This window comes from Fukomys damarensis, unplaced genomic scaffold (genome assembly GCF_012274545.1).
Source record: "Fukomys damarensis isolate Sample0158 unplaced genomic scaffold, DMR_v1.0_HiC HiC_scaffold_20, whole genome shotgun sequence".
Classification (NCBI taxonomy): domain Eukaryota; kingdom Metazoa; phylum Chordata; class Mammalia; order Rodentia; family Bathyergidae; genus Fukomys; species Fukomys damarensis.
The window spans coordinates 29,720,978-29,734,958 of NW_022900932.1; the positions used below are offsets into that span (position 1 = coordinate 29,720,978).

At 38.0% G+C, this 13,981-nt stretch overlaps 1 long non-coding RNA gene across 1 annotated transcript; it reads right to left on the reverse strand.

The window, feature by feature from the left end:
* Positions 1-3,288: 3,288 nt before the first annotated feature.
* LOC104847641 lies at positions 3,289-13,630 on the reverse strand. Its single transcript, XR_776203.1, has 3 exons — positions 13,469-13,630; positions 7,131-7,221; positions 3,289-3,363 (listed from the first exon to the last, which is right to left on the reverse strand). It is a non-coding gene; the product is annotated as an uncharacterized LOC104847641 (long non-coding RNA).
* Positions 13,631-13,981: the final 351 nt, after the last annotated feature.

The following is a 13,981-nucleotide window of genomic DNA, read 5'->3' on the forward strand; positions in this document are numbered from 1 at the left end:
GCTGAGCAGCTATTTTTTTCTGTTTTCCATGTTAACACTCCCAAGAAAATGGTTCTTAAATAAAAGAGTCTGTGGCTTTAAGAGTACAGTTTCACTAGGGAGTCCAACTCTGCACTTTAAAAATGGAGAAAAGGAAGAATGGAGAATTTAGTGGCTTTTAGAAACCTCTGCTGGACTTCCTCTCACAGCACAAATGTTTATTAGGGTCAGAGCCCAGACTCGGTTTGCCAGGACTCTGTCCATCCACCACCAACCTTCCAGCCTCTGGCAATTTTAAGAATCGTAGAAAGCATTTGAAATATTTTAGTAAACATCCTCTCTCCCTCATGTCAGATCATCCAGAGTGAGGGTCCAAGTACACTGTACTTTAATTTTTTTAATGTTCTACACACTCTTAAGCACAACCCCTGGAACAACTGCTCTAGAGAACAGATTGCTAATCACCACAGCTTCACAACCAACAGTAAATTCAACTACAATCAGCCCACCTTACATTTATACAGCACGTTCCCATTTATTATTAAGTGAAACACTGCAGAGCCTCAGGAGGTAGATGTGAAAGGGAACTAAAGCTTGCTCAAAGTCACCCAGTGGAGGAAGAGCCCCAGCACTGAAAACTGGCTCCAGGTATCCAGTCTAATGCTTCTTCTTCACCACTGCAGGTTGACTTTTTCTACCACAATTACTATGGCAGGAATGTGGCATTGTAGAAATGATTTCCAACCAAGAAACCATAAACAATCCTTGTTTTCTTAAGCATTATGAATTTCATGAAAATAGCAGTAAAGGATTATTTCTCTAGTTGCACGTATATCTGCAACCTGCAAGAAAACCAGACACAGTACTCCGAAATGATTTCAAACAGCTCCACCGTTTGTGTCTTATGTGGTCGGAAGAATGTTACTTTTCCAGCCTCACAGGGGGCTCACTGTACTCTTCTCGTCAAGCTCCAGCCCGTCAAGCTCCAGCCACAGTGGACTTCCTTCTGGCCTTCATGCGTGGCTCTCCTCCCACTGCTTGCCTTGAGACTGAGCCGGAGATGCCATTTTCTTCCCGCTATCACATGCTTTTCAACATTGGAAATCATCTCTCAACCTCTCCATGTTGGGTCTGTGATGTAAACCAGGAGTTTTCTATGAATTTTACTGGCTTACTGGTTTTCCTTTCCTAGTTTCACTATCTCCCTCTCCCTGCTTGTTATCCCTCCTGGTATTGGCCCATTCATTGCGTTGTAGAAGTGTGGGATTTTCAACTTCTCTTTCACTGTCATCTTTGCTGAGATGAATTTCTACCATCACTTGACATCAGAATTTGTGATTAGGCTCTGAAGATGGCAGTTCTCCTGATTCTATCAAGGTTGAATTTTTTTTTTTTTCTGGTACTGGGGATTGAACTCAGGGCCTTGTGGTTGACAGGCAGGCGTGGCACCACTGACCTACATTCCTGGCCCCCAAGGATGAATTTTCTAAAAATTTAAATTAACAAAAATTCCTGATTCTCTGGAATCCTAATTAATGAAGACATTGACTAGCAGTCATTAATACTGATTTATTCTAAATTAGAAACTGGGTAATTATGGATCTCAAATACTGATTGCCTGAGGATCATCTGGAGGAACATATTTAAAGTGGAGATCCTTGACCTTTCTATCCAGAGCTTCTAATTCAATAGGCCTCAGGCAGGACATGAGAATCATCTTTTATTTAAGAAATGTGCCTCTAATTAGGTTAGACCAGAACAATATCCTGACAAACACTAGTTTACAAGCTCAGTTTTCTAAACATCAACTGCCTGGGAAGTTGTTCTTTAAAAGCCTTTACTAGTCCCTCACAAGTAAGAAAAATAAGAAGGAAGCAATAGGCTTTTCTTTGTGAAAGTGAACATTTATTTATGACATGAAGTACCTCAATAAAAATGTGACACCCTAATGTTTCATCCTAAAATTATAATGTTGGATGTTTAATTTAATAATTTCTATAAATTTGCTTCTCTCTAACTTGTATAACCAGACTATTATAGTAGGCTGAATGTTCACATTAGGAAAAGTCCTTATAATTTTATCTAGTCCCATTGTGTCTTCCTTTTCTTGCCTGCCTCTTCTGCTATTTAGACAGATTAATTTTACATATTGGTACCATATTTCTGTACCCAGATATCAGAACAACAATCTAACAAAAACTAGTATGTTTAAGGAAACAATGAACCAGAATATTTAAAATCTGAACTGCCTAGAAAGAAATGTAAAACACATGCTACCTACAATCCTGTGATTTTCTTATCCTTAATTATTTCTCAGCTGTTCTAAGATCGCGCCTCTCCTGGCACACCAGTTACAAGGTGTAGCTTAATTAATTTAAGTACAATGTTGAGGCCTGCTCTGCAACCTCTGCCCTCTGATTTACAGACATGTTGCACATGCAAAGGGCTGGATGGGGCAGACTTTGAAATTCTAGATGCTATATCAACTCTTCTCTAAAGAGCATGTAAACCTGGTCGGATTTAAATGGTTTCCTTTGCTGCTCTCATTTCCTTCTACTCATTTATTCCATTCATTTTATAAAAATCTATGAAGTGTCAGGGATTCTGCTAGCCCCTGAATACAAAACTGAAAAGAACCCAATCTGCCTCAGGATCTGAAGGAGGAGAGACAATAAAACAAATTATTACAGTCATATTAATGGTGCATAGCTGGGAGCTAAGAACTACAGTAATTCGAACGAGTTGAACAGGCAGAAGAAATTGACGGGAGAAGGATGAGGGGACGTCTATCCCAGGAGGTGATATTGGGATGGAATCTGGAAAGCTAAGCAGAAGTTTGCTATATGGATAGGATGGGGAGATGTGCCCCGGCCAGCAGGGCTCGTAATTAGCAGAGCTCGAGAAGGGGAGATACCTGGAAAGGGGACAAAAGAGGCGCAGAAAGAAGGAGACCAAGCAGAGGCTTGTCAGGGTCTCGTTTATTTGCAGGCACAGGTAGTATATAAAGGCAAAAACCACAAAATTGTAAGAGGAAGTAGCTAACCACAAAATGACAAGATGACAAAAGAGGAACATATTGTATAATAACAATCACGATGGGATACAGTTGCTATGTGACAGATTAGGTCATTTGTTGAGCAAGGCCGCTACTACAGGCACCGGCATGTCTTTGCTTGTGGGGTAACAGACAGGTCAATATGGAGGTGGTTATGCTAGGCTCCAAATAATTCAAGAAGATGCTTTTGGTTTCCTACAGAGATGAGAAGGGAACAAACAGAGCCGCTACTAGGCCCCGGCATGTCTTTGCTTGTGGGGTAACAGACAGGTCAATATGGAGGTGGTTATGCTAGGCTCCAAATAATTCAAGAAGATGCTTTTGGTTTCCTACAGAGATGAGAAGGGAACAAACAGCTTAACTAAGGATCCAAAAAAAAAAAGTAAATCCAGATCATCAACGAGCTTCTGAGGAGCATCCTACAGAATGAAGAGCCCACTGAGGTTTGGGGATTTAGCTCAGTGGCACCACACCTACTTTGCAAGTGCAAGGTACTCAGCACACTCCCTGGTACCAGAAAAAAAAAAAAATGAAGAGCTACTGAAGTCTTTTGTAGATGTCTGTTTTTTGTTTGTTTGTTGTTTGTTTTGTTACTGGAGGATTGAGCTCCATCCTTAGCCCTTTTCTATATTTTAAAATTTGAAAACAGATTCTTGCTAACTTGTCCAATCTGAGCTCAAACTTAGGATCTTCCTGCCTCCGCTTTCCAGAGTGCTGGGGATTGCAGGTGAGTGCCATCATGCACAGCCTCTGTAGGAGTCATAAGGACTTTTAGAATCTGTATTTTAATAAGATTATTCTAGTTTTCTGCTTGGAGAATTCATGTACTGTAACTTTTTAAAGTGAATGTAAAGTGAATTTACCCAGGATATGGTTAGGATTAGAAACCAAGCTTATTTTTTAAGCAACACAAAAGATTATATATTAAAGTATCAAATCAAGGGCAAATACATAAATTCACTCGACCTGAGACCAAGTGCTTCAAAAGTGCTCCCAAACTAAGCCAAATTTTTATCCACTTAGCAAGAAATAGGTGATCTGTGTACAGATTAGGAGCGAGGCTGGGAGGCCTTTGTGAGCAAAGTTCTGAGTCGTCCGGCTGAGCTGGTTGGAGCCTGGCAATCTCCACCTGGTCAGATAACACAGTACAGCCCCAGCCTGGGCTTCTGAAGGCATTTTGAGGGCAAACGCCAGAGTGACTGCATTCCTGTAATCTGGCCTGAGTGTTCTTTCCCACAGCACAGAGGGAAACGACTCTATCTCTGACTTGCTAAACCCCATCTGCAAAAGCACACCCAATTGGCGGCAGCCACATCTCTCTCCGAAGTGTTCTGGGAGAAGATCCAGACAGAAGCACTTTATGTGGGGCAAACCAGTCACGTTAGCATCCTGTTTCCTCTCCTGACAGACAGACATTTTTCTTTTTGTCTATGGAAGAAACTAGAACTGGATCATGTGCCTGGGGTACCTAGAAGATGGAAATCTGTGACTCAGTAAAAAACTACAAAGGTGATTGGGGAGGCCAGGCAGAGAGGAAAGAAGGCAAAGAAAGCTCTAATTTAGGTCAACAGTGCAAATACTATGGTCAGGCTAGCGTGGACTGAAGGCTTTGAGAGAAGACTGAGCTTGCTCCAAGGGACTTCCTTTGGCAAAGAAAAACTGGCTTTGGGAACTGTCGACACCTTCTGTCCCCTTTAGGGTGAAAGTCTCTTCTTTTTATCTGAAGATGAAATGGTTATGTTTTCTGGTAGCAAGAAACTATTAAAACTGCAATTGAAATAAAAACCTAGTCTTGCTCTTTCACCACAGGAAAGTCCTTTCTCAGTCTCAGACTCTGGGTTCACTCAGATGCCAAAATCTATCCAATACATATCCAGCTACAAAGCTTGTATTTATTTAAAAATAGCTTTGTTATTGTTTTTATGATTATATATGCTCCTTGGAGAGAAAAAAAAACTCAGGGGAACACAGAAAAGTACCATGTTAAAAGTAAAAATAACTCAGCTGGTCATTGTATTCCATGCCTAAGGTCCCAGAACAAAAGAGGCTGAGGCTGGAAGATCACTGCAAGTTTAGGGTAAGCATGTGCCGGCTACGTAGTGAGTTCAAGGCCACCCTGAACTACATAGCAAGCCTTGTCTCAAAAGAAAGAAAGAAAGAACCAAAATGTCTATCACCTGCTATAAATATTTTAGCAAAAAAATCTTTCCCTTCCTCCCTTAGTCCCTTTTTTGCTGAATCCTTTCCTCCTCCAAATACTTTTTCACCATGTGACAGGCACAACAGATTCAAACTTGTGCGAGAGAGAAATGACTCTGTCCTCATGCCTCAGAATCTGTGTGCTTTGAGATCTCCACTTCTCTGCATATAAATAATTATATGCATACATATTTTAAAAAATGTATCCAAGACATCTATAATTTCACACAAGTAGAATTACTTTATAATAAGCATGTAATCTACTTACTTCTGCTTTCAAGAACAAATCCTAAACATTTTGTCAATACATACCACCATGTTAATGGCTCTCAAATGAGGTTGCTCAGAAATGCACATTTGATATTTTGGTGTGAGTGCTACTCTGCTCTCCACAAAGACCATATCACTTTGAGTAGGATATGACGATGTTTGAAACCTACGGCTCTATGTCCAGTCTACCATTGCCTCTCTACTATATCCATTCTGAATTATTTTTATATTCATGTTTTTCCATTTTTCTATGAAATCCAATTTATCCATCTTTTCTTTCATAGTTACTGTTTTAGAAAGGCTTTTCCTATCATTAAATTATTTTAAAGATACTTTTTTGGGGGGCCGGGGATTTAGCTCAGGGGTTCAGTGGCCTGCCTTGCAAGCGCCAAGGACCCAAGTTCAATCCCCGGTACCAAAAAAAAAAAGAAACTTTTTTCTAACATTTTAATCTTATATATTATATATCTATATATAATATTATATCCAAATTTTTGATCCATCTGGAATTTAATGTAATTAGGATTTGCATAAGCATACAGATTTATTCTTTCTGAAATATATGCAGGAATTGCAATTTTAAAGGGCTGTTTTCATGCCTTGGTTACAAGCTTCATAGTGCAACTTTGTATTTTTTTTTTTTTTACATGCACACTAATGCTAGAAATTCACACTTCTGGGATGGGTTTTTCACCCTCCATTAAAATAAAAACATCCTATGGGGAGGGAACACTTTAAGGTTTGGCAGTCATTTTTTCTTTTTTTTTTTTTTACTTTTTGCAACCTGAGACTTTTCAAGAGCAATGCAGGATTCTTGGGATGGATTCAAGGGTAGCAAAGTGGACAGTGTAGTGTTTCCTGGGGAAAAGAAACACGTAGATGAGAAGTTGACATTTCTAGAGTGTGAAGTTAGTGACAGAAAATGATGAGAGATGACATCAAATGCTGGCAGCAGGCGGATGCTGGCAGGTCTTGCTTATTCATATGCTACTTCAAAAGGATTAAACTATCTGTGTAAGGCACTGGGAGCCATAGGAGAGGTTAAGCATGGCAGAAACATGGCAGGTTTGGTTTTAGGGTGGATCATACTGTCTTTGCAGATAATTTATTTTGGACAGAGAAGCAGAAGCCATGGGGACAAATTGAAAAATGGTAATATGCTTTGGAATAAAGATTTTAGTAGTAATTGATGGCAGTGACTAAGAGATTTGTGAAATACTTAGGTGGTAAATTAGTACATGAGTGTAAAGAAAGAGATGGGACAGATTGATGGCCATACTCCTAGCTTGTGACTAGCGGCACCAGCCTAAGGAAATGGAGCATCCCAAAACACTAGTGATTATTTCCTAGGAAAATGCAAAATTTGATAATGACTAGATTTAAAAACCGCTAATAATATTAACATGTTGGGGAAGCTGGGGAAACTAGAACTCTCACGTGTTGGTGATAGCTGTATAAACTGACAGCTCTTTGGGGAGGAGAGGAAAACTGGAATTCTTATATGCTGTTAATAAGAGTGTAAACTGGAACATCTTTAGAAAAATGTAAATACCTATCAAGGTAAATTTATGTGTAACCTTGAGCTAGCAATGTCACTTCTAGGTAGTTCACAGAAATATGTACTTACGTTTGCCAAAACACATGTACAGGTCCAACAATTACATAGTTTCGTTATACACAATGGCCTCATATTTAAAATAGCCAAAACTCCATCAGTACTAAAATGGAAAAATAAATAGTAGTTTATTAGACACAGGAGAATGAACATGATATAGTTACATAAAGCATATAGATTAGTCTCATAGACATATTATGCTAAAGAAGCCATGCACAAAGAGAATTTACTATATGATTCCATTAATAAAACATTTTAAAACAAACAAGATGAATCTATTACACCTCAAGTTTGTCAATATTATTTTTAGAGTAAAAAGAACAATGAGTAACAAGGAGAGCAGGAAAACTACTGGATACTGGTAAGATTCTAAAAAGAATTAAAATGTGTTATATTTATGTACCAACTCCCCATGACGAATGTAATGTTATATATTTCAAAGATGTACTAATAAAAATTAAAACTTTAAAAAGAATATACTATGTGTCTTCTGTGAAGACTAAAGCTTATCTCAAAATTCCATAAGTCAATTGAATTTCAATTGACTGAATTTCAGTTCATTCATTTTGTTAAAAGAGAATATCAGTACCTGTCTACTAGAATTACATGTATGAGAATAAAATAAGCTAGCATATGTAAATATTTGTTACTGTGTGTTTTTTGCCTTCCCATCCTGATATATGTATGTAACCTCATAGCATTCTTTTTCCTGAAGGCAAATGCAAAAATAAAAATGGGAAGGCCAGAAAATGGTGTCTAGGAGGTATGTGGCCTGAAGATAGCTCTTGATTTTTGAATAGTTTACAAATGGTAATGCTAGTAATTCATGAACCAATATTTACTGTATCTTGCAAACATATCTGATCGAGAGACTCAGAAATAATTAAGAATCAACTATTTTCATAGATAGAATGGGAAGCCTGCATAGAATAAAAAAGAAATGATTGGCCGGGCGTGGTGGCACACGCCTGTAATCCTAGCACTCCGGAGGCTGAGGCAGGAGGATCGCTGTGAGTTTGAGACCAGCCTGGGCTACATAGTGAGTTCCAGGTCAGTCTCAACTACATAGTGAGACCCTGTCTCAAAAACAAAAACAAAAACAAAAAAAAAAAAAGGAATGATTGAGTCATGCAATAAGAAATTGGATACATTACAATAGGGCTTTGCAATCATCAAGGTGGTTCAAGGTGGCACTTAGGCTTATTGCATAATAATTATGGGAGAACCAAAGAAAGCCTTAGACACTATGAAAGGTGAAATTGTGCCTTAAAGTGGATATGTCCATTAAGGGCTATCTGATTTAGCTTCCTTAGTAGAAAAGGCACTACAAATCAAAACTGCAATGAATCAAATGTTCATAACATTTCATTCTGAAATGGTAAGAAATAATCTTAATAATAACTACCAGAGTTTCTTATGGCCCAGAAATGGCACAGGTGCTTTTAACTAAAATTAGGGATGAGGAAATTAAGGCTCATAAAAATTAAATGAGTCACTCAAGGTCATACCTGAATCTATTCAATATATTGCCACTGCAAGGACCACGACAAAGCTGTCAGTCTGTGTTAGTCTCACACTAACGAGATAAAGTTTAAACTAGGTTCTGAACTTACTGTATTAGGAACAGTATTAGCTTAATGTGCCAAACAAATTTATGAAAGAATAGCTTTTGTGACACTGACTGACAAGGTATTCACCTAACTTATTTCCTCTTACTTCAAGAATGCAACTAAACTATATTATCCAAGGTCCTCACGGTGACCTTGGATCATATGATTAAATTCTAGCCAAAGATCAATAGATGTGATATGTGGCACCTCCGGTTCTAGTCTCAGAGTAAAAGATGAAAGGAAATTAGGTCTGTCAATCACTGCTCAGACAAAAGTCATCCTGGTGGTTAGGAATACTTATTTTGGTTTTCACTTGAATAAAACAAAACGAAGCACTTCTATTTTAATAAATTATTGAGAATTGAGGCTGTGTTAGGATTTTATTTTTTAAAGGTTTATTAAGCTTTAAATAATAAAAGTCCAGAAAGACTTGAAAGTCCCAATGGTTCAACCTCTGGTGAGGGTCTCATGGCAGATGGTGTCATAATGATGGAATCCTCTGCAGAAGAAACCACATGGCAAGACTGGAAGCCAAAGAGAGTGGACAGCCAGATGCTTTTTAAAACAATCCATTCTCACAGGAACGAACCAGGGGTCTGGAGAGAGCTATGTTAATCTTATGCAAGGGCAGCACCTCCAGGACCTAATGATCTTACATTAGGCCTCACCTGCTAAAGATTCCCCCACCTCTCAACACCAACACACCGAGGACCAATCTTCCAACCTGCCAGCATATGAAACTTTGGGGGACACACTCAAAATACATGTTAATCATGGCAGTGCATTTATGTGTTGCAGTAGTCAGAGTGACCTTGAAGGCCTTTTTCATTGCTATCGTACTAAGCAGTCCTATGACTGATATCAATGGCCATTAATTAAGATGCAGCTGGATCAAGTTGGTGAGCGCTGAAAACATCTTTCAAAACAGACATCAAAAATGAAATGGAAACCAAGACACATCACTTAAAGGTACGAGATCCCAATGATGAATGTAACTGTACTGTATACTTAAAAGTACCAATAAACAACAAAAAAAATGAAATGGAAATCTAGTGATTATAAAGAATGCAATTAGGATCTAACATAAACATACTACATATACACCGAGGAAACTGACTGCTTTATTACTGCAAAAGAAATCCTCAGGATCAAAATGGAGGCAATAATGTTACCAGTTTAGAAGCAATTATTAATGAGAGAGAGAGAGAGAGAGAGAGAGAGAGAGAGTATTTATGTTTCTCTACAGAACTCTTAACCAGTACTTATTGTACTAGGAACAGTATTAGCTTAATGCATTTGACTCTATGTGAGGGATTGTTTATGAGTTGGGTGATGCTCCCTTTCTTTTTCCAGAGTGCCCCAGTTTGCATGATAAATTATATGATCACTCTTGTTTTGGGCTAAACTTCAGGCTCTTGGTTGAGACTTCTCTCTCTACTCCTAATATCTGATGCTCATGTAAGCCTACCAATATTAGCCAGGCGTGGTGGCTCACGCCTGTAATCTCAGCACTCGGGAGGCTGAGGCAGGAGCATTGCTGTGAGTTCAAGACTAGCCTGAGTTCCAGGTCAGTCTCAACTACATAGTGAGACCCTGTCTCAACCCCCCACCCCCCAAAAAAAAGACCACCAATATTGCTATTACCATGAAAGTTAAGTTCGTGAGGCAAAAGACATTTTTCCCCTTTTTTTAAAAATTTCAGCTAATAATTATTTGAGTACACTTCTTTGATGCGCTATCCCTCCCTCTCCACCAGGCTCCATGTCCATAAAAGACTAGAAAGAAAGTCTTCTCTTAAATGTAAGCAGTATTCTCTATTGGTACAAATTCAGGATGAGTTTAGCAAACAATAGCTTCTCTCTGATATGCAATCATTACCAGAATTAATGACAACAGAACAGTGACTTTTAAATAAAAATTATTATTTTAGGTATATGTTCTCAAAATTTTACCTGGATCATTTGAAATAACTTGTACCACAAAGCTTTGAGTCACAGTAACAGACCTTTTACACTGTATATGAGAGGGCAAACCCAGATGTAATTCTGAGTGAGGACTGGTCTCTAACAGTGTTTCACCAAGAAGATTTGGCAAGGGGAGTTTTAGGTGGCAGGTAGCAAATAATTAAAACTTCTTTGAAATATGCCTCATGCTAAAGTTATTGTACCCATTGCTATAGATCTAGGTATTAATTTGGGCTTCCCATACTCATGGAAAATAAATATGACTTATCTTTTTAGAGATTTGATTTTTTTGGTGTTTATCATGTTAGTTTTTTAATATTTGAATAAGCATAAGCATATCATTAAGTGGAATGCAAATGTAAGTGACTTTTTAAAATAAATGAAGCACTCCTTAAGAACCTTTCCCATTTCTAGTAATCATACTGTGATTCCCTCATGTTTCCTGAATACTAGGCAACAAATTTAGAGAATCACTGCTCTAAGGTAGAGTCCACTGGGGGCCTAATTTATTCAATCATCTATATGTTTTATGGTCACAGATTCAATGAGCTGTGATAACGGTGGAAGTTAAGAGCCCAGATTTAAATTCACATTCTGCCATTTAATAGCCTTAAATCCTTACGTAAATATGAAACAAGGATAGCGATAATTTATTTGATTTTGACTATTAAAGGACGTATATGAATTGCTTAGCACGATACATAATAATGCATAATAAGTACTCCACAGTTTTTCGTTCTTATTACTTCAAATATCTCTTGGACTGGAACTCTCTGTGATCACCCAATCTATATAAGTTTTTTTTCTAGAAAGTATCAAAGGGGATGTGAAAAAGCTGCAAGCGATTTTTTTAAAAAGCAACAACAAAGGCATTTTTAAAAGCTGAAGCTATAAGGAAAGATGAAAGAACCTGGGTGTTTTCAGCTCAGCGAAGAGGAATCCAAATAGTGACAGTAGCATTGAAGTGTGAGAATTAGTATGAGGGCAATGATGACAGGTTTGTTCCTATTTCCACAGAGGTTAGCATGCATAAATATTAGAGCAAAATGACTTGATTTGAAACAAATAAGAATGCCTTGTCAAAAAGAGTGACAACTGGTGAATGGCATACAGGAAAACGTGTGGATACTTCAACCAGGTGCATCTAGAAATATCCTGGCTAATTTAGGTGAAGATCTGGCTGAGGCTGCCCTGGCTGATCTTTTAAATTTGAATCCCAGATATCAGTTTTCAATCAATTTAGGCTCACAGTTTTTGGCCAGAGATGTAAATCCAGTCTTTTGAAGGCATTTTTATAAAAATTAATGTGAAACCTAATCAGAAAAATAGTCTTCTGTTTATAATGATGACAATAATGCTAGCAATAATAATATTTAAGTACTACTATATGAAAGACCATTTTAAGTATGTTACATGTCTTATGCTATTTCAGTAATTAATATCTGCATTTAATTACATAAACTATTCTGATCCTGGCATGATTTGAGCTTTTATTTGAGATCTGCCCAGGAGTGAATGCATGATAAAGAATACTTCACTCATCTAATTCTGCTTATCCTTCCATGCTGAGCTCAGATTGCTCCTGCTCTGTGGTGTACTCTGATTTTCTGGAGTTGTTTCTTTTTTCTCAGTACACAGTGCTTATTCTCCATGCCATTCATAAACTTAATCGGATTGCTGTACTGATATATTTCTGGTGTTGTGTTGTTTGGCTATCTGACACTTATCCCTTTGTTTACTTCCTCATGGATATATACCATATTTTCCAACCCTGTGTGTAAAATGTTCAGGGAACTAAGTACAGTAGTCATAAAATTGGCTTGAAAATTAGGCTGGTCGGTACCCATTTTCCTATATTGATACCAGCAATTATTTTTACTTTGGGAAAGTAATTTTTCTTACATTGTGTGCAGTCTTGATGAGATAATCAGTTGAGGTTCTCTACCGTTCTTTGGCCATGCTAGTTGACATTTCTCCTCAGGGCTTTGAACACGAAAAAAGTATCACAAGTACAGTGATAAGAGTTGATTTGTTTCTGAGAGAGTAACCAGAAGTTGTCTATCAGCTGTTTACCACATCCTGCTCTGGAACCTTGCTCTTCCTGTCCTTTCTTTGAAATACCTGATAGCCTTGCAACAAGTTGGCCCCACTGTTGGTTGCTGGTAGCCAAAGCATGCAAGTACCAGGACAAATCTTCCTATTTGTATGGCCTACTGCCCAGAGCATAGTGCTCAGCACAAAGTCGGAGTTCATAAATAAATAAATAAAGTCAATATTTAAGGGTTGAAACATAAAACTGATTCCTGAAACAAATAAGATTTATGAACACATTTTATGAACAGAAGATACAAGAATTTCAGTAGAGCCTCAGGAATATTACATCAGCGCTAAAATGATTAAATAGCGACTTTACATAGTACTATTATTCACCCTAAATAACTTTACTGTGCTTGTTAAGACATTTGAGAGGAACAACCACACTTAAAAAATCCCACTTAAACGCCCCAAACATGTCAGTGGTACACTCTTACTTCCAGAACTCCCTGCATTTCCCCCCAGAAGACCTCCCTGTAAGGAAAGTTAAACCAATTGATCTGAGTCAGGATGAATGACACTCACTGGATCGCACCAGGAAGGGAGTCCTATTTTACATTTTCAAATGGATTTAGCACAGTCATGCATATGTGTGTATCCAGGCCTGGAAAGAAATGAGGACAGAACTCGGAGAAATCAGGCAGAGGTCAGCCAGGAGAACAGAATAGAAAGCAATACCCACCGCAGTTCTACTGCTACACACCAGGTACAGGTTTGGCCCAAATGACCTCTAAAGCCTTCTCCAGTTCTGGCATTCTTTGCTTCTTTTTCTTTCTGTTTTTTTTGTAGTTACAAGTCTCAAATTAGCCCCACTCAGAGGCACTGGTAAGTGCAGAATAGTTATCGAAAATGATGTTTCAACAGTTTTCTTTAAAAAATAAAAACTCCATTAGTCTACAAACATAATTTTTCATCCAGTAAACATTTACTAATGGCCTGTTATGTACAAATAGCTATGCTATGTGGTAGAAGAAAGCATGCACAGAGATGCAAATAGTTGTAGCTGCTGCTTTTAAGCAGCACTTAATTTCCTACAAAATACGCTTGACCATTTTGTGCTTTTTGCCAAGGAAACTCTCAGTAAACAGCAGCAATTCCTGAATTAATCAGCAACAAACTCTTTTTATCTTCAGGGAGCTTTTGGTCCTTCATCATTCACTGATTAATTCAAGTTTTCACTGACTAAGCTCATGTA